This window comes from Pogona vitticeps, chromosome 1 (genome assembly GCF_051106095.1).
Source record: "Pogona vitticeps strain Pit_001003342236 chromosome 1, PviZW2.1, whole genome shotgun sequence".
In the NCBI taxonomy this organism is placed as follows: Eukaryota; Metazoa; Chordata; class Lepidosauria; order Squamata; family Agamidae; genus Pogona; species Pogona vitticeps.
The window spans coordinates 212990808-213013125 of record NC_135783.1 but is presented as its reverse complement, the minus strand read 5'-3'; the positions used below and the strand labels follow the sequence as shown (position 1 = coordinate 213013125).

Genomic DNA, 22318 nt, shown 5'->3' with positions numbered 1-22318 from the left:
ATGGTGCCATCTTGCTGCTCTTTTTTTTTTCCTTTTCCCATGCCTGAGCCTTCTTTGAACAATGGTGAAATTTCTGCTGTCCACACTTGGGTATCATTGCGATAATGTTCACTCCTCCCATATAAGGGTTTGTGGTGGAAATCTCTCTGTATTTTTTTCTTTGTTCAAGGAAGGAAGGAAGGAAGGAAGGAAGGAAGGAAGGAAGGAAGGAAGGAAGGAAGGAAGGAAGGAAGGAAGGAAGGAAGGAAGGAAGGAAGGAAGGAAGGAAGGAAGGAAGGAAGGAAGGAAGGACAGACTGGCGGACGGACGGACGGACGGACGGACAAACAAATTTCATGATTTTTTAAGAAAAAAAACACATGGATTTACCCGTTACTCCTGACTTAAGTCTCATTTTAAAAAGCTTCCACTAAAGCTGCACACGAACCAGACCTGATGTGTTTCAAAGTTCATCTCTTTGTGGTGGAAACTTTCTTTCCACCACAAAGCTAATTTTAAGGGAAGGAAAGGGAATACTGTAGTTGTGGGAACTGCTTACTTTGATCCAAGCTTACTGCCTCACACAGGGAGGTTTTCAGCTTCATAGAAAGTCACGGAGGGCACAACCTTCAAGCACTGCAGGTAGAAGGTCATCCACTTGGCCAGGCTCCACCACTGTGTTCTTCCTCTCTCCCCTCAAGACCTCTCCATCCTCAGGAGAGTTACTGCATTTGGCATTCATGGCTGGCAGCCCACCCTTAATTCACCTGTATGTAATGATTCCGTTGAAGTTTTGGCAGCATCCAGGGGTTAGTACTCTTGCGGGAATACTGTCCAGAATAACACATTTCCCATCTCCATATACCCATCTCACAGAGGAAAAAATTAACACATTCGTACACAGAGAGCCTAAAGCCATGCGCTCTTAAAGCCAAGGGCACAAGAACACAATACAGCCGCTCCAGATCCAGTGCCTCAATTCAATGTGTAACTTCCGTTTAATTCTCATTTATACTCCATGGAATAAAATGGAGCACATAAAGTTTAAGTGCAATTTGTGGCTCTTTTTAAATGATAAATAAATCCTTAAAAAGCTAATAGCCTCCAATGTGGCTATACAGTATTCTCTCATAAAACATTTAATGAAACATGCCATTCCTCGTACAAATAATTATCTTTGTCACCTCCATCCCAACACAGTATTTTCACCTAGTACATAGCAGGAGATTTCGGAGTGATGTGTGATTTGCCTGATCTATAATCAGACAGTTCATAAAATCCTAATAGAAATTAAGATTTTGTTATTTGGAGTGGTCAAAGTTCCATTTTCAAACGCATCACATTTTAAAACCAAGGCTGGCATTTGGATTTGCTCTGAGTTTTAGGATAATAGCAAATTACACAGAAATTCTACCAATTTCTTGTCAAGTGAACTATGAAAAAAAAAGAACTATTAGTTCATAGTTCATCTGGGAGAGAGAAAGAAGCAGAATCTTGAATAATAATTTTTGCTACACCACAAGAAACATTTTCAAATAGCTATAATATCTGTTGATTTAAGAATTGTGTGCTACAAGTCTAAGGTGAAGAATAATTTAAGATCTTTCCTTTTTATGTTAAATAACTCTTACATCAAGTACTAAGGCAGCAATAGAGTTTCCAGCCTCACATCATGTACTGTACTGCACACTTATGGCAGATGGAGTGAAAATTCCATCAGGTCAGTAGGAGCATTATGATTGTTTTTATTGGAGACTAGATGTCAACCAGGAAGCCACGGAAGATATCGCTAGCATAGATCAGGTTGTGCAATGGTGTAAATCAAGATAACTCTACTAAAGTCAAGCCAATTGTCAGAGCTAACGATCACAATGGGTTCTGTTCTCACTGTCATGAAACTTACCTTGTATATACTTAATGCATTAACATTATCTGTAGAATTTAAATTGTTTCATTTTTGTGTGGAATGTATAAAAAGCCAGACAGTGGTTTTGAAAACTTCAGAGTTCTGATTCCACTTATATTTGGACGCTTTCTTCTGTTGCTATACATCAGAAACATTAAACAATTAGTACTATATATTTGTGTTCTTCTTTCTATAGATAATTAACATATACAATCTTAGCTGCATTGACTTGCAAGTGCATTTGAGTGAACACAGGACACATGCCTGTCCTTCTGTAATCCTGCCGTCACATCTGCCATAACATGCAAGATGGACAGCTTCATTGTGTTTCCATGTCACTCAAAGAAGGCCAACACCTCTGCTTCCCTTGAAGGTAATCAAAAAGGAGAGCAGAGTCTTGATTAAGCTTCGATGTCTTCTTAATTGCCAGCTTTTGCGGCTGAACAGTTGACTTCCCAAAGAAAGCATGACGTCTCTGAAATGCTAGATTCCTCAGCTGAACTTTAACCTACCCTATAAAATTAGCCTTTAAAACAAAACAAATTCAGCCATTTTATAACCCTAGCAGCCAACCTCAACATGGCTGAAAGAGTGATGCCTTCATGTTCTACAGGCGTTCTGATCCTGTAATCCCGCACACTAACCTTTTGCTGGAACTGTTAGAGACGAGTCTTGCATATGAGATAGCAGCAGTCAAGTGTCTCTTCCTAGCACAACAAACAGCAAGTGTGATCAACAGGTTTGCCTCCAAGGATAATAGTAAACATGACAGTTAATCCAGGGATTGTGGAGTGTTTCTGGAAGAAAATCAGGAGAACTTCTCTTGCCATTCAGCAGTGGCCCCAGGCTTCCAATAGAAACAAAGCATGTTGCTGGGTAATTCTGCCAGCAAAGCCTTCTCATCTGTTCCTTGCATTAAGGTAGTCAGCTACCACAGTTTGCGTTAGTTACTGATAGATACTTTGCTACGTTTTCGACTTTAAATGGCACTAATGCTGCCACTTAGAAAGATAACACCCCAATTAAGAGCGAACAAATAACTTCAAAATGAGCCAGTTATTGCACTGTGCACTCTGCCCGCCAAAAGAGATTTCAAAAGGCAGCATTTTAATCTTTATTATGAAAAACACCAGGTCGTCTTGGTAAAAGGAAATGAAAAGTTGCTCATTTCAAGCTTTACCTCAAACCCTTTAATCTTACAAATAAGTATCACCGGTGAGGGCTCTGTTGTTTCTTAAATCCTCTACAGAGTTGCTCATATCCTTGATCTTATTCCAAGATGCTGCCTTTATCCTAGGTGAGTCAAGTGAGACAAAGAGAATGCTACTGGAAAAAAAAAATATCTACTACGGTTTTTTGTTTTTTGTTTGTTTCACTTCCCATAACTCAAAATCCTATCTTGTTTGATTTCATTATAGACCAGTGACTATTCCATGAATATATTACTGTACCTTGTATATCATGATATAATTATGCATAATGAATTTCATTAACAAGTATAGTGTAGAAAATAGATTTAGCAAATTTGCACAAAATTATTAAACACTGAAGAATTAATATCAACTTGTTTAAAGTACAAGCAAAGGAATCGTGTTTTAAATTATGTACAGTACTTCTTTTTTAATACACACAAACAGGCACATGTGATCATTGCTGCACTGGCTTCACGAGGTTGTGCGAAATTCAGTTCTGGTCAGGCAGATGGAAGGTTGCAATCATCATTTCTGTCATAGTTTTACGGGGTTATCAACAAATCATCCTTCCCAACCCACAAAAGTCCTTTCCCCTTTTTTTCATGCCAGACAGGGAGTGAAAAGCCCCTGTCCTCCACATCTGTAGGGAGATGAAATTACCTCCAGAAATCACAAAGGTAAGCTTTTATAAAGAGGCAGTCAGTTCTCTTGAGCACTCCAGCAATTTCTTCTGGATGATCAGCATGCCACAAATGTATGGACAGGGAGAACGACAAACAAAAACAACCAACAAACACTGTAGAGGCTAGTAATTTTGCAGATAGTTTTGTAAGAGTGAGTTAACATGCCCTGCAAGTCATTTCTTCCATTTTTTCCCTTTTAATTGTAGTCCTTTTGATATAAATGACCTGATAATTTTTTATTTTTCTCTATTTTGGGGGAGGACCCCCAGAAATGAATGTACACATATATATCTCACTACCATACTGCTTTGAGCTTTCTTTCACATTAAGCTACATTTAATATTCATTTCACATTTTTTCCCTATTAATTAAAAGTAAACCGTGTATTGTATGGTACATTATCCCTCTAACAGCCCCATGCGGTGATCATGAAGTGGAAGACTAATGGTGTAGACTTTAGCATTTAGTTTTAACCAGAGTCATTTACATATCTGTAAGAAGAGTCCAAGGCATATGTAAATAAGCAAAGTCTGATAGCAAGACCCTTGCCTAGTTTACTGTGGACAGGAGAGCCACAGACTATGTATTTATTCCATCAGTCCCCTAATTTAATGAGACTTTACACAGCATCTCTTGTTTGCAGAAAAGGGGGAAAAACCTTATTACTAGGGAGAGGCATGTGGCAGTAAGAAAAATGTGTTTGTTTGCTTTTTCTGTTCTATTATTCCACAAAGCAAAGGTGATCTTATTCACTCTTCATTAAAAGTTTATATTTCTTGTAGATCAAGGAAAACCCATTGTTTTATGCTGAGATTTCAGAATTTAAAATGTTATACAAAGGGCCACACAGTTTTCAGAGCTATCTAGAAGAGAGTCGAGAAATCATGCTCTATGATTCTTTTTATACAGATTACCTTAATGTGCCTCTGTATTAGAAAACATTAAAATCGTACGAAAATGGCTGAAGAAAGCATTACAGATGTCTGAAACCGTACTTCTTCCTTCATTTCTAGGACTGCCTTTTGATACAGTCTCTTATTTCAGAATTAAAATGCAAATGTATAAGCCAAGTCAATAGTCTAAATTATGGTATTATTTATACCATCACACCACACATCAAGGTAGATTTTGAAGAGTAAGTTTTTTTTATTTATCTATTTATTTACTAGGTTAAAAGAAGCCTTTCAGAGAAGGAAACCAAAAAAAGGACAATGTCCCCACATGGCCCCAGCTTGTTTCACCAAACTAAGAGCTCACATTATGTGTCTTTCAGCTGCCACCAGTTGATTACATCAACATTGTTTAATATTAATAATAGAAGTCCAGGCCATGTGTCATTTTTAAAGGAACCAAATAGAAATTGTTTATTGTTACAGGTGATGATAGTTCAAGCAATGTTGTTAACTCTTAACATATATCGTCCTTCATTCACTCTCCACCTCCACTCTCACGCCCCAAACTCTCAATCTCCCTCAACTCGAACTCCCCCTCCTCCTGCTCTAATATCTCACGATTCTGCCCCTCCAGCACTCCCATTGGTCTATGCAGATATCATATTAATATTCATGACCTGGGCGGACGCCACAGACAAGAACAAAAAATCTTCCGCAAAAATAAACCTTTTCTTAATTGTATTTATTTGATATATATACTATCTTTCTCCCAGAACTGCAAGCCAAAGCAACTCACCTTACAATCTTTTAAAAAGTAGAAATAAAAGCACAATACAACTTAACACTTAACACTGATTATATTTTTTGGCTCTTCTCTCACTGGATGCTTGGTAGGTTGACATGAATGGTCAGGCCTCTTCAGACGCAGCATCCAGATCAGAGAACAGCTTCGCAAATACTGAACACAGTCCTCTCTCAAGGTGTTATGAAGGGGAGGTCTCAAAACTTTAGTGGCTAGTGAATTTTTTTTAATTGATCACCTTGAAAACTGTAACTTCCCCCTACCTACACCGACATTCTTTTCATGTGCAACAGAATTTTATTTCTTTCCCCTCTCCGCTGTAGCACTTGGTGCTGCCCAAAAAACAGCTCTCAAAGTTTTTCAGACCTCCTAGTGATAGGAGACTGGGAACTGCCATGTGGAAGTGGTATAGCATTCTTTTCATTCAACTGGGCTATTTTCTAAACCAATTATCTCAGGAGGTAGTCAGCGCTCCAACGCTGGAAGCATTCAGGAGAAACATGGACAGCCACTGGCAGATATCCTTTGATTCATATTCCTGCATTGAGCAGGAAGTTGGACTCCATGGGTTTATAGGCCCCTTCCAACTCCATGATTCTATGGTTCTATGATTCTAAATAAGCACTGCAGACACAAGAAACTTTGAAAATTTTAATCATATTTTTTAAAAAAACAGTAACAAAAACTCAGCTCAGAGGTTCCAGAGCAGGATTCACTTACAGAATATAAAGTCTCCATAATTCTCTTTAATCCTAACACATAAAGTCTCAAAACAGTTTATCTCTGATAGTCTTCTCCTTGTAGTTCTGATGACAATTTCTCCATTCCTTTAAAAAAAAAAAAGAATGGGTACAAATTTAGACTACCTTTTCAGGTGACTTGCCCTTTCATTGGCCTTTCTGCACACAGACATTGACTTTCTGTTATTCAAATCAAGGTGGTAGTAACCCTGTTCCTGGACTAAGGAAGCATCTAATCGACCATGGATAGAGACAGAATGCCAGGAGACATAGAAACAAGGGACTTATTCCAGGACACAAAATGTTTAAAGGGAGAATTTGAACTCCTAATAAAACATCAGATCTGTAAATCACCTTGGAAGAGCACTGTTTTCACATATTGTTTTCATAAAAAGTGTTAGCTGTTTTTATGCAGATTACCTTAATGCAGCCCTTTATCAGAAAGCATTAAAATGATTACTCAAGGAAGTATTATAAAGGCCTGAAATGACTCCCCTGCAGAAAAGTGGAGTATATGTAAAGAGGTCACTATTCCAATAGTTGTCACAATTCTTGCAATGGCTATGATTGCTAAATACATTAATAATAAAATTTATAATTGTCACTCTTGAATTGGCCTTCTCAGCCATACTAGACGCTGTTCCAAGTCCTCCGTACAGAGCATGCTACCATAGTCTCTCGAGACTGAAGGATGCCTAATCAATCTATTGTCCAATGTCAAGTGTGGTTGGGAAGGAACAAAGTGAGAGATCTAACAGTTTATCCCAAGCTAGGACAAGAGGTCTGGGGAGACAGTCTTGCTAAGTCTTTCATTTCAAATAAAAGAAAATAAGTGGACTACTTTTTACTTGAAATCTCTTCAACCCTGGAAACAATGTGGTGGATTGGGGGACACGGACTAGCTATGCTAGCTCTGAGCTAGTGCATCTGAGGGACCAGACTTAGACTCTTGTTGGAGGAAGGCAAAAGCTACAGATCCAAAGCGTTTGTCATTTCCACCATTGTGCAGCAACCAGAAGAAGATGACATGCTTGTATTTGAATAAATGTAGATTGTTATACATGAAAAAAATAAAACATCCCCAGAAAATAAGTAAAAATTAATATAAGACCCTGTCTTATTTTCAGGGAAACATGGTATATACAGTTTGGGTATTAGAGCTGTGTATGCTTCCACCTGACCCATATAAAAAATGCAAAATGGAACACACATGGACTAACCTCCTCCTCCATTGTTCTTTCAGCCACAACAAAAAAGTGGAAATGACAAACGCTTGGGTCTACAGATATTCTTAGGTATGCTTTCCATCACAGTGGTTGCAATCCAGTAATAAATTGCAACTAGAGTAAGTCCACTGAATCTGTGGATTCACCAAATCCCCGGTAATTCAATAGCTGTGACTTGCTAGTAGATTTCGGTCACTGTGTCCTATGTGCAGAGGACAGTGGGAGCTACCTTACAAAAATTGCAGTGCTACATGCCCACCTGCTTACTGGTCCATCATGCTAAGTCACTACTGGTGGAGGCCCACCTGCTTCGTTCCCTCTTCATCCGTTTCGATATTAAAACTGAATGGAACTTGTATGACCAGAAACAACTTTTCCTTTCAGTTTTAGGTGCCCAGAATGAACGACAAAGAAGAGCTTCGACTTTCCTGTGCCTTGTTTATTGCCTCCCCAGAAGCATCTAAGCAATCACGCTTGGAGACAGAATGCCAGGAGACATAGAAGCCAGGGACTTGTTCCAGGACACAAAATGTTTAGAGGTAGGATTTGAACTCCAAATATAAAGACAAATCTTGCACACAAGCGCGCGCGCACACACACACACACACACACACACACACACACAGAGAGAGAGAGAGAGAGAGAGAGAGAGAGAGAGATTTTGCTGGATAGCATGCACATTACAGAAGACAATAAGGAAGCTGAGAGAGAAATGGACTGCTAAGAACTGTGGGTCAAGAGATTTGGGGGGGGGGAGGGATATTTGAGCCCTTTCATCTGTTAATTTGCAAAACAAAAGCATGTCCCGCTCCCATTCTTTCTGCTCCTTCATACACTGTGAAGATCACCTAAGGTCATTCCCAGTAGTTGTCTGACAAGAGTTGCTATATTATAAAAAGAAGCATTAAAATGGCACCTCTCCCACTTTCTGAAGTAACAGAGTATAGTCAACTGCTTTCAGAATTCTTTCTCATTCTCTCACATACAGCATTCTTTCTCTTTCCTTTCCCTACCTGCTCAGCCATTTGTTGTTCAATGTGACATATACTATGGGAGTATATGAAGTGTCTATGATATAGGTGTGCCTTGTGTACACTTATGTTCTTCTGACCATATATTGTGGAAACCTACCACAGCATACGGCTGCCCTCCATGAAGTCAGGGTGAGGAGAATGCAGCCCTTCAAATATTGTTGGATTAAATATCCCATCATCCCTCAACATTGGCTATGCTGCCTATGCTGGCTAGGACTGCAGTCCTACATATCTGGAGGGCCACATTTTTCCATCCCAACTTAGGTTACTAGACTTTTTTTTTTTTAAAGTTGTTTTTATAACCCATAGAGGAAGTGAGAGTTGTGTATCTTTATTTCACAGACAGTCTGTGCTCTGAATTGGATAGAGTTATTTCTCTCTCATCTGCTGGGGTGAGGCGAGCATCCCCTCCATGACCATCAATTACTTATGCTTCATACATATAGTCTTTTAAATATTGTTTAATGCAGGTTTAATGTGGTGCCTAAGTAAATTTGTTCTGATTGTTCGCTATTTTCACTGACAGCATATAGTAACAAAAGTTGCACAGCATTTTAACAATCTACGTTCTGATATTTAAACGAGATAAGCCACATCACAACAAACAGGGTGCAGGTCAGGAAGAATAGAACAGAGAGAGAGAGAATATTTTGAAAATCTGAAGATTCTGGAAGTCATTTCTAAATTTTGAACATAATACCAATCCATCTCTATATATGAATGGTGCCTGTCATCTAATAGTATTGTTATTTACATGCTTTTATTTATAAAAAAAACCACACACACAAAACAAAGCTTTTTAAAAATTCCACCTTGCAATATTTTTATTGTATGTTAATAGCAGCCTTTCTTCAGCGTTTTATGTCTTTTGCGATATCAGGTTTTTAAGCAATTAGTTTGCAGATGTCACTAAATAAATGGCATTCATTCCTTAAGCCGGAACCATACCTGTTAACCGTCTTGGCGTTTTCGAGCTTTAAAGCTGGGCTTGATGTGCACAGCATGCTCAAAAACTGTACTCACAGTTCAAATGAGCTGGATTACAGACCATGACCACTGAGACCCTCACATGACAAAGCCTTTGTGTAATTAATATGCAGGGTAAAATGCTCCCTGGACGGCTGCTAAAGCGATTTAAATCATGCACATAAAAAATGTAATCACAAATTTAGCATGGTGGACATTGTAGTCACACTGTGCTTGATTGCATAGAAGGTTCCAAGTGTGTTTTAAATGTCCTTTAAGATTGAGATTAGGACTTGTACTTACAAGATGCATATTAATCTAAAACTCAACATTTTTCAGTGTGGGATCACAGTAGGAGAACATTATGGGCAATAGAGGTTCATTCTAATCCCAGTAGGTAATTACACTTTGAAATAATATTCTTTAATTAAATCTTGTTTGCAGTTGATTGATTTAAACACTAAATCTAAAAACCTAAATTTGAGTTTTTATCAATTTTTGATGCTTATTGCACAGAACTTGAGCTTTAATTGATGTTTCTGAAGTTTTCAAAGCCCTTCTCTGCCGTATCTTTACTGAATTTAGTGCAATTACTCATCCCTCCCTCCTCCTCCTCCTCCTCTTCCTTCTACACTGCAGAGAACTTTCATTAGATGCCAGATAACTTTAGGTATTTGAAAATCAGTGATATCTACATGTTTGCTATATAGGAAAAGCAATATTTTACTTTGGGCCCTTTAGAAAAAAGAAAAGACAAATACTAGGATGTAAAGGTATAACGACTCCTGTTCCCAAACGCCATTCAGTGTTAACAACAGATACACATGCTCTGACCTGCCCTTCAGAAGCTGCTACACTGGATGCTCCGAGTTCTGTTTAGAAGGGGGAAGGGTGTTAATTTATTTATTTATTTATTTATTTATTTTATTTCTATCCCGCCTATCTGATCATATTAGACCACTCTAGGCGGCTTACAGTAAAAACAACAATGTAATTTTAAAACTTTACAGCAGAAACGTAAATAAAAATAAAAAATAAAGAACAGAATAAGAAAAAAGATCGTCAAGGGTTTTCTGTTGGGAAGGCCCGCCTATACATCAATGTTTTTAGTTGTTTCTTAAAAATGCCCAGCAAGGGAGCCGCGCGAATCTCAGGGGGCAAGTTGTTCCAAAGGCGAGGAGCCACCGCCGAGAAGGCCCGGTTTCTGGTCTTTTCCTTTCGGGCCTCTCTCGGCGTTAGGCTCCTCAGCCTTATCTCCTGGCTCGCGCGAGTGACACGGGTAGATCTAGGTGGGAGAAGGCGTTCCGCCAAGTATCGAGGTCCTAAACCGTTTAGGGCTTTGTAAGTAAGCGTTAACACTTTGAAATCAATGCGGAATCGGATGGGCAGCCAATGCAATGCGGCCAGAGTGGGGGAGATATGTTGGTATCTTCTCAGCCCACTGAGTAGTCTGGCCGCCGCATTCTGCACCACCTGTAGTTTCCGCAGCAATCTCAAAGGTAGCCCCACGTAGAGCGCATTACAGTGGTCTAATCTCGAGACTACAAGCGGATGCACCAGAGTGGTGAGAGACCCCACATCAAGGTAGGGCCGCAGCTGGGCTATCCGCCTGAGATGGAAAAAAGCGGAACGGACCACGGACGCCACCTGGGTCTCCATGGTGAGCGCCGGGTCAAGATGGACACCCAAGCTACGGACCCCATCCCTGGCGGGCAGGGTCACCCCCCCCAAAATGAGGGAGTTTCCCATGTCCCCAGGTGTGGGGACGCCCACCCTCAGTACCTCCGTCTTGTCCGGGTTCAGCCTCAGCCCGTTCTCCTGCATCCATTCCTGTACAGCCTCCAGGCAACGCCGAAGGGACAGAACGGCATCTCCTGCAGTTGGAAAAAAGGAGATGTAGAGCTGTGTGTCATCCGCATATTGATGGCACTGCGCTCCACACCTCCTGATGACCCCTCCCAGCGGCCTCATGTAGATATTAAACAGCATTGGGGAGATGATCGACCCCTGTGGGACCCCACAATTAAGGCACCACGGGGCCGAAACATTCTCCCCAAGCTGTACTCTCTGGGGACGGTCCTCCAAGAAGGAACGGAGCCAAGCAAAAATAATAAACAATAAAGACAAAAATAATAATAACAAAATAAAATAAAATAATAAAAATATTAATCACAAAAACTAAATAATTAACCCCCAACAAATAATAACTGGGAAAAAACATTAATAACAATGAAACAATTACAATAGGCATCAATTATAATTATAATAGAGTCAGCCTGCTGGACTGCAACCCCAAGAAAGACATAACAAGCAAAAAGCTTCCTTACTTTTCTTTATGCTTGTACCCCAGGCAAAGGAACAAAGCAGAGCCCCCAGGCACTAGACTGGGCTTCTTAAAATCTCCTTCATAGCCCTCCATCCCCAGGGTGAGCACCGCTTTCCAGAATATGTCATGATAATAATAGTGTTTCGTCTTCCTCGCTCTTCAGTGGGCAGGGCATTGAAGATGACCTTTCTAAAGCAAGGCTGTTGCTATTTAAGGACCACAAACTTTGTAAGGCTCAATGGTCATCTTATTGAACCACCAGATTAAAGTGGTGCAGAAACCAGAACAGGTGGAACAGCAGGGGTGTGGCAAGATGCCTCCATGGATGCAAACTTGTGTTTCTCTCCTCTCACTTTCTTTGCCCAATGGATGAGGTGATTTCACATTGGATAGTGAGAGAGAGCAGGGGGCACAAAATGGGATGAGGTCAAAGTACGAAGCAGGCATGGGTACATGTGATCTAAGCAAAGAGGAGGATCCCATGCAATGTGGACTTTCATCTTCAGCCCACAAAGTCTGAGTATAGCTAGCCGGACAAAAATGCAATGAATAGTTTGAAAAATGAAAATTAATATCAAATGGCACGAAGGAAGCTCAAGCCAAAATATGCATGCTGTGCATTTATGTTTTGACCATGATCCACCAATGAATAGTACCCAGATCTTTGCATCCTACCAAGTAGAAAAATAACAAGCACAATGGAGAAATTCCACAAGTTTCTTTCATTCTGAAAGACCACTGGGGTTGAGTATATTTTCAAATCAAGGATGTCTACTGTGATAATTCTATATTCTAGAACAGTGGTCCCCAACCTTGAGTCCCCATTTGTTCTTGGACTACAATTCTCATAAGCTTTTGCCACCAGGGGGTTGTAATCCAAGAACACCTGGGTTATCCATGGTTGGGAACCACTCTTCTAGAACTTCCATAGTTCCCAGGATTTTCATGGAGCAAAATATCAGTATCCCTGAATTTCAAAAGAAACTGTGATGTATGATGATATGGTTTCTACAGAAGACCATTCTGCTCTGGATTTGGGAGGGGGTCCCCAATTTCAGCCACTACCTCCATCCAACTGCATCCCACTGTGACACACCAATATCATTCTCAAGCACAGGTCAGCAAACTGGTGCTCTCCCATTATTGATTGGGGGAACAATTCCCATTAACCACAGCCGGTGTGGTCCACACACTGAAGGATTATGGGAGATACACTCCAAAATAATTCAAAAGCACCAAGGTGCCTACCCCTGTTCTAGAGGATATATCAGTCTTGAAGCAGGGCCAAAATGCTGCAGTCAGATTGCTAACAGGGCCTGGTTACAGGGAACATATAACTCCCTTGTTACAACAGCTCCACTGGCTGCCAATCCGTTTCCGGGTACAATTCAGTGATGGTTTCAACCTATAAACCCCTAAACAGCTTGGGTCCAAGCTGTCTCAAAAATGGCATCTCTCTCTCTAGGCTCCTGCCTGGGCATTAAAATAATCAGGAGAGACCTTTCTCTTGGCCCCACCAACTAGAATTGCCCCATTCCCTTCTGTATCTCAAATTTCTTTCTTACAAGCTTCTCTACTATACAAACAGCACATTTCTCAACCCTGAAAGAATGAGGGAACTTTTATATATATATATATATATATATATATATATATATATATATATATATATATATATACACACACACACACACACACACACACACACACACACACACACACACACACACACACACACACACACACACACACACACACACACACACCCCAATAGAGCTTTTTGTGTGCCTGAAGCTCCTCAGTGAACACAGAAACACATGCACACACCCAGAGAGAGAGAGAGAGAGAGAGATGTGAGATTTAGACGAGTGCATTTTATTCTCCCGTATTTTAGAAGGTTTTCAATTTGTCACATGAGAGCTTACCTAAAGAAAAAGAATAACAACATGATTCATACTACAGCCTGGTAACTCTCAAAAAAGGATACCCAATGGATAGGTATGTAAACCAGGTGATCTGGCAGGTCAAGTAATTTCACAAATGGTTGCAAATTTAAACATGATCCTTGAAATATGCATCCACATAGCCAAGCTGTTCACAGCCGACAATTTTACAACCAAACCTTGAATATTCTGTCCCTTAGACTCTGAAACTGAACTTTCAGTTATAATTTTGCACAGTTTACATTGCAATTCACACAAGCCAGGAGTTTAGAGGGGGAGAATGGGGAATCAGAAGTAGTTTGGATTAAGATTCCACAGTTCCGTATAATGCAATCATGGGTGTGTAGTACATGAAATTAAATTCATGATCCTATGCATTCAATAACAGAAACATTCACATCTTACTATAGTTGCATTTGTCATTTTGTGGAAAAACAACGTCGCATGTGGAATGTTTTATTAAGATGACTGGGTTGTTGAGGGAAATGATTAAGTCGCTATAAGAGCAAAGACAGACCACAAGACCTCATTCATTGTAGCACCAGTATTAATCACATACATAATATAGGTGTCTCACTATAAGCCATATTCCCTTAAAATATATATTATACATCCTGCGGGCAAACAGTAGCACAATAGACGTGAAATAAATCCCTCAAAAAGCCATGGTGGCCAGACAAAAATCATTTATAACTTGACAGATTAATGTACTTCCTCCTTATGCATAATAGATGAAAATATTTACAACAATATCAGAAAGAGCTATAAAAAATTAAACCTCACTAATCAACCTGCTCCATGAAAGACTTAAGCTTATCTCTGCATATTTTTTTTCATATGCTTAAAATTCTTACTGAGAAAATAATATTCCTCTTTTGATGGAGTTGTGGACACTCGACATATGAGAGTTGGTTTTTAATTAGTTCTTGCATGTTAAAAAGAAATCTAATGCCTTAGCACTATGGTGAGGGAAAAACCTTGTCAAGCCACCCTGGAGATTTAATAGAGAGTCTGAAAACAGAAACACTAGGGCTGTTGGGAAAGGGTCAGAACATGGGTGGGGAATGTGTAGCTCTGCATAGGTTGCTGGATTGCTATTCCATCATCCATCAACACTAACTACATTGGCTAGACATGATGATGGGTGCTCCAACCCAGCAGCTTCTGGAGGGTCACCTGTTCCCACCAAGGGGTTAAGGGAAAGCTGCATTTTATAGCAAGAGTGGAGAGCCTCTTTCCACCCATTGTGGAAGAAACAGGATAAAATATGTGAAGACACTACTTTATGAAATCATAAGGAAGGGAGTGTAGTCATTTGGGGAACCCCTGAATACAGCTTCAGACACTGAGGTCCTTCACCCTTGCTTTACAGATGACGATGTCAATGACTAAAAAAAATAACTTGCAATGCAGAAATTCTAGATGTCAACAAACAGCATATGGCAGATCAGACATTGTGGACTGACACATTCCTTCCTTCCTATGGCTCCACCATCAGGTGCCCTGCACAAAAGAGAGAGAAAGCCACCCAACTGGGAGACAAGGTTGTAGCCCCCAAATCAATCATTCCACTACTGGACTGCCATTTAATTGAAATTGGCCTTCAATGAGACTTTTTGTGTGCGTGGTGGGCAGAGAGGGTGGTTAAATTGTGATGAGGCAACCCTTTTTCAAAAGTGAAGTCTATGTGGGCTAAGATTTTTACCACTGAATCCTTGTGGGATCACTAAAACATTTGGCTAGTTGGTTATTCTTAGATTATGCATGTTATCTGGATTTGGCTTGTGGAGGTAGCTTGATCATTACCACAAAGTGAGTAGTTGCCTCAGGCAGATCCTGGCAGATGGGAGCTCACCGGTGAGGTGCTGGAAAGAAATGTTATGCATTTGTACCCTCTAAACTACTTTGCTGTCTTCAGATATGGAACACACAGTTCCATGGTGAGTGCAAAAATAACATTCACTTCTAATTCAGTTCAGTTTCTGGGACGTGGTGAATGGGCACCATTTTATTCTACATCTTAGGCAGCAAAAATGTCTAGAATCAATCCTGCCAACTGGAATAATATTTCTTCAATAGTTCTGGGGAATAATCTGCATTGACAGAATGAGAAAAACAATACATCTTTTCAATTTTGTCAGGTTTTACTAGGAACTTCCACTATTCTTTCTGTGAAATTGCTGGATATGGCAGCAATCAATATGGCAGTGCAAATGGGTTAAACTAAAATGGATTCACTCCTTTTGATTAGGTGGTCCTGCAAAAGAAAAGTCACCACTTCTCATTCATATCTACATAAAGGTACACAGCGCAACATTTCTAATTTTAGAGTGCAGTGTTGTCAATACAATCCTGACATCCACCTCCATTGTTCTTTTTTCACCATAGTCAGCAGCAAAGATTCCCCCTCCCGAGCCAATGTCTGGGAGCTGTGGGAGACTGTATGAAGCTGGGCAATAAAAGCTGCAGCAGAGATGGAACTGACAATATTGGATAGCCCTTAGAATCCCATGAATAGACCGCAACTTAATGAAATAATGCCACTTATAGTTAATCAGATGTGCAGTCTGCAGGTTCTGTTGGATCTAATGCCACATTTAGAAGTCTAAGTGCTTAGGGTCTCATTAGAAGACATGCTGATTCCATATCTAGAAGCAGTGCACCCTTAAAGCTGCCTGTTCTTCTATGAGCTTGCCTCAATCCACACTTGGTAAAGTAGCATATTTTCCCTTTTGTTGTTCCATTCCTCTTGCACACAAAAGTGAAGCATTTGGGTTATTTTGGCCAAAAAATGTTTAAAAGGGTTCAACTGCTCATCTAATTTGTCTCCGTGCATTGCTTACAGCTGAGGTCGGGAACATCTGGTCCACCAGATGCTTTGGCCTTCAAGATCCCACCAGCCCCATTTTAGTAGGGCCTATGGTAAGGAATTTGAGGAGTTACTGTCCAGAACAACTGCAAACTAAAGAGTTCCCACTCCTTAAGGGATTCATCTCCTTTGTTGTTTACCGGACTCATTAACAACAACAACAACAACAACAACAACAACAACAACAACAACAACAACAACAACAAAAGTCTCCCGGTGCAGCCTTGAGAAAACATGATCAGAAGGAAGCTCTTTGTAAACCACTTCTGAGTACTTTATACCCAGAAAATCCTAGGATGGTCCTTGTAAGTCAAAATAGACTTAATTAATCATTATTTTATGTACATGATTGTGTGCTTTTTAAAAAAACATTTTACACACTATCTATTTCATATTTAGAAGAAAACTGGAGGTTTTTGAGGGTTTGGGTTTGTTTGTTTGTTTGTTTTTTAGTTTAAAGCACATGAAGGTGCTTTTGTTTTTGACTCACGCTCACTGAAAAGTCGCTCAAACCAGTGCTAGGCTGGCATTTGTCTTGGCTGGTCCAGGACAGCTTCCCAAAGCATCATCAGACAGTTAGCCTGATCTCCTTCAACAATGGAAAGCCCCCTCTCCTCCTCTCTCCCTCCCTCTCTCCCTCCCTCCCTGTCACCGATGACCCAGAACTTCCTTTACAATCCCTCACCCCATGTCATGAAGATATGATGCCGTGCACTGGGGCTGACAGTTGGGAAAGACCAGCTCTATTTGCATCTCGTTTGTTCACAGCACTCGAAAAGAATTATGAGCAAATAGATAAAGAGGCCCTCCGTTTGGTTTGGAGAGGGGGCTGTTAGGAAGCTCACCAATGTTTATATAGATGACCTTTTACCTTAATAACAGACCATCAGATTGACATCTTTATTCAGCTCCGGAATATATATTTCTATAATGTCTACTGCATGCTTGAAAGGCCGAGCTTTGCTCCTCTGTGAAATCAGGACTCGGCAAGGAATTCATATACCTATGGAGAATCCTACCAAGTAATAAATAACAGGGAATTAGTTAGGACTAAAAGTTGCAAGAAAAGAATGAGAAAAAATTAAATAAATAAAATCCAGTGAGTTGTATGAATAGGCAGGGTCTGACGCCCACAATCTGCCCTCATTCTTTTCACCGGAGATTCAGACCATCTACGCTTTCTTCTGCTCCCTCCAAAGAAACACACGAGGTTCATATGGAAAGTGTTCACAGTGAATATCACACATTGCATTTAGGACTCTGGCTCAACATATGGCCCTTTAATATACTTTTTGCACATTCTTGATGGAGGCCAGGGAACAAATGAAGCAGAATCCATTTTTACCATATGTACAGAAGCCTAGCAGCAAGTCTATCACACAGATCCTCACCAAAAAGGCTTCTCATTAGGATGCTGTCTCCGAGCGCTATTCATACAATCAGTTCAAAGCAGAAATAACACTGCTTCAAAAAGTTTTATTTATGTACCAAGGGAGATACGAATGAGCTGAGTCACAAGAAAATGGGATCAAGAGCAAAATTTAACAGCCGGTTTGAAACTATATCCTTGTTGGAAGGGTGGTGAGCTGGTATAATTAAAAAACTAGACTCTTCCAGGCAAGGCCGTCTAAAATATAACTACAGTACAGCCTTCCCAAGGAATGAACTGGGCCTTTCCAGGGCTGATGTACCTTGTCCTGCATTTCTTATCAAAACAATTCTGTCAGATTTCCAATTCTGCATCCTGCTTGCCAAGCAAAAGAGGAGAAAAAGAAATTTGCCAGGGGAGACTGTTACATCATGTGCTCAATCATAGGACTACCCCCACTGCGTTTTCCCCCATTAGTCATTTCATGGAATTCTAGATGTTCAAGCAAAATCCTACGCTTAACCAAGACTAGCAATACCCAGCACTCCATGGCTTGGCTGAACAGTTTGTTCAAATGTTAAGAAGCAGATTATGCCTGATGAAGACAAAAAAGGGCATTTAGTTGGCCAAAATAATTAAACACAAGGCAGCAGTGGGAGAGTGGTTCATATGGTAGCATTGGACTGGAGTGTTTTGATATACCAAGAGAAGAGGGAAAACAACACTGAAAAGTCCACTTGAGATCTAATTTCAGGAGCCACTAGGGATGAGAAAGTAGAAATAAAAAATAGTTGCATGATTCAGTTGCTAGTAGTGAGGACAAAGTGCTCAAGAAACTGCACATTGCAAACAGCCGCCCCTTCTCAATGGAAAGAGCCTGAGAGCAATGCTTGGTGAGGTGGAGTGGACAGCAAAGTAACAGACTGTCCACCTCTACCAAACCCTATTGGATCATGCCTACTAGACCAGTGGTTCTTAACGTGGGCGATAATGCCCCCCAGGGGGCAATTTCATTTTTCAGGGGGCAGTAGAACGAAAAGGGGCAGTGTGGGGGCGCTGGAGCAGAAGGGGGCGGTAGGGGGGTGCTGGAGCAAGCCAAACCTGTGAAGATGGCTGCAGCCTTTTTACAGTGTGCATGAATATATATTTTCCTCCAATCTTAATTTAGTTTCAGAGTTTTTGTCTTGAAATTTTTAGTTCCTGCATTGCGGTTTGTTTTTATGCCCTTTTTATATTTCTTTTTGCATCTTAAAATTTGCTTGCAACTAAATCATTAAATCTTACTTTTTGGGAGCATTTCATTTTCTTGGAATTGAATTTTGTTTTCAGCGGTCATTGGATTTAAGTGTCTTAAACAAACAAACAAACAAATAAATAAGTAAATAAGATATCATCACCGTGGGGAGGGGGGCGATGATAACTTCTTCAGTGGCTCAAGGGGGCGTTTCTTTCAAAAAGGTTAACAACCACTGTACTAGACGGTAGATTCATCTCATTCCCCTACTCTCATCCCAGTTTTTGTTCTCAGGGCTGGCTTGGAAACAGAATAACACATTGGAATGGGGGAGGGGAAATTGACTGAAATAACTGTAGCAATTCCAAACTGTCATCCTTGAGCAATTTGAGGAAAACCGAGGCATTGAATCTAATAGATCTAAAAGCTATCTCCACATCACATCATCTCCCTCAAATGTTCTATGTTAGGAACCATCTGGAGGAAGACCAGCAGCAGTAAGCTGTATACACAAAGGATGGAGAACACCACAGTTATACCTGGGGCCCATTGTTGTTCCAGTACTTTCCTCACTAATAACAATAACAACAACTGTAGGCCTTCAGGTCAATTCTGACTTAATGGCCAACCCTTCCAGGATTTTCTAGGCAGAGAATACACAGAAGTGGTTTATTATTCCCTTCCTCTGGGGGCACCCTGAGACTGTGTAGTTTGCCCAAGGCCACACAGGCTGACTCTGCTTACAGGAGGCACCGTGGGGAATCGAACTCCCAAACTGTGGCTCCACAGCCAGATACCTAAACCTCTGAGTTATCCCGCTTCTCTGCAACTACTTGATACAAAATTATGTTCTATAGCTCCCTTCCTTTTAGTCATACTGTATATTCTAAACACAGAAAATAAAAAATGGAGGTGGTAAAAGAAACCAGAGGAAAGATGGAAGATAATTACTTCTATTTATTTATTTATTTTTTAAATTTATACCCCGCCCCTCTAGACCAAGTCTACTCGGGGCAGCTTACAACATAAAATAAATCTAGACCTTCTTAGAAAGACTGAAATAATTCTGCCACCCCTTTTGAAGCAACTAAGGGGGATCAAACAGAAGGGGCTCCCAGGCCAAGGTAGAGGGACAATCACGGTCCCTCATACCTATCTGTACTTGTCTATCACTGCCCGAGTGTCTGACTCATTATTTGACCTTGCTGAATGAATGCGCTAACAGCAGCGCACTGCATATTCCTGTCTCATGAATGTAGGTACCTACCTGGTCCCTCTTCCAATCATAGTCAAAGCACAGGCTTCTAAAAATAAATGTTGCCTGCTCCATTATGCTTATACATTTGTTCATGTCTCTCTTTTTCCTGTCTTCCACTCCAACTTCCTTCCAATTTTACATGGATTTTCTAAGCGCCATCTAAATCCAGAAAGAAACAACCACACTGTGATTTGGCTTTCATACCATGTAAGTGAGAGGGGAAGGGTTCATCCAACTGTCAGACAGATTTCATTGAATCATGGGCGAAGCCAAAGACTTCTATGAGAACATAAAAATTAACGAAACACAAGATGGCTGACCACATCCAGCCATCTCTTGGCATCAGTGAGAAGCCATATCATAATTCTGCATCAGAGTCACCTGCTCTGTGCTGGTGGCAACAACTCTTACCTACAGCACACAATTTTATGGCGTCTTTACATCCATTATACATTTTATTTGATCTAACAGCCATTATAACTTTTACTTGGCCTCATGGGCTGTGCTCTGTCATAAATTTTATGCTCCTTTGAAATTATGGAGCAAGCAATATCCAGAACTTTTAAATAAACATGTTACAGGTGTACATACGTGCTCAAAACAGATCAAACAAACAGACTCAGAATGCAATCCCAAAATAGAAGTAATAGGTTTTAGTTTGCCAAATTTGGATTTAGGACACCAAGTTCCAGGTTAATTTTCTTGGATGTGGTCCTCGCATACCTTAAACAGAGCAACATATTATGAATCTATTAATCACCTCCTCCAATTAATTGTTTCAAAATGATCCAGGTTGTTGTGTTGTCACTGAAAAGAGCACTGATATTTGGCAAGGTAATGTTACAGACAGTAACTAGAGACAAACCAGGCTATTAGCTGGTGTTTAGAATCTCAATTATGGTTAAGATGTATAATTATAAATAAAACAAACCTATGATTATATATTAACAAGGACATTTTTCCTCTTTATGAAATTTGCAAGAAGTCTTTAGAGCCTGGATTTAATTTCCAAATGAAAATGTGACCTTAAAAGTATGAAGTATGGCTAAAAGGGAGGAAAAAAAGAATTTCCACTGAAGAGAATAAATGTATTTCCTGAACACTGGCTGTTAAGGCTAATTGATTAACTGACTCTTTATATAGTGTACTATTGTCTTTAAACTTGTGGGACAATGAAACTCATCAGAAAAGAAGTAAATTCTGTCACTCTAGCAATGATAGCCAAAGGGGTCTTAAATATAAAGTGCCACTTTCTTAGAGCTGAAAGTAATCTTTCTAGTATTGGAATAAACTACATGAATGTCTATCCATTGGGTTTACTGGGTGTGTATTTAGTGTTTTACAATGTATTCATTGACATGCCTACTCAGAAGCAACTACCATTCTTTTCAATGAGGCTTATTTCCAAAGTAAAGGTGTATAGGATTGTTTTTCAGACTTAATAGCATTAGTGGTAGGGAACTTCTTTTTAATCAAATTCCATTCATCATAGTAAAATATTTGTTCAGGGAAATGTAAAACGCTCCTCAAAGGAGCAGAAATGGGATTTTTCCTCCCATTTATGGGTGTAGTTTAACATTTGGGGAAGGTTCAAAATTTAGGTAAAAACACTTCCCAGTTTATATTAGTAAATAACAGTTTTAAAAAACATAGTTTTATTTGTTGTTTCCTTCAACCCATACTTAGGTTACTATGCAAATCCTCTCTCTCTCTCTCTCTCTCTGTGTGTGAGTGAGTGAGTGAGTGAGAGAGAGAGAGAGAGAGAGAGAGAGAGAGAGAGAGCTGAAAGGAAATTCTTAGCTTCAGGTGGAATCACTTTCGCATAATCATATCTATTGAAAAAGCCATGAGGAAAAACAAATAATAGTGGGAAGAATCAGAACAGAAAGGTGATGTT

The 22318-nt window shown here is 40.0% G+C and overlaps 2 long non-coding RNA genes across 2 annotated transcripts; one reads left to right on the top strand and one right to left on the bottom strand.

Annotated features, from left to right (window-relative positions):
* Positions 1-1882: 1882 nt before the first annotated feature.
* Positions 1883-7811, bottom strand: LOC140701853 (uncharacterized). The gene is made up of 2 exons (XR_012080844.2): positions 2530-7811; positions 1883-2023 (listed from the first exon to the last, which is right to left on the bottom strand). It is a non-coding gene; the product is annotated as an uncharacterized LOC140701853 (long non-coding RNA).
* LOC140701845 (uncharacterized) lies at positions 3126-16768 on the top strand. The gene is made up of 3 exons (XR_012080836.2): positions 3126-3182; positions 7807-7961; positions 16537-16768. It is a non-coding gene; the product is annotated as an uncharacterized LOC140701845 (long non-coding RNA).
* Positions 16769-22318: the final 5550 nt, after the last annotated feature.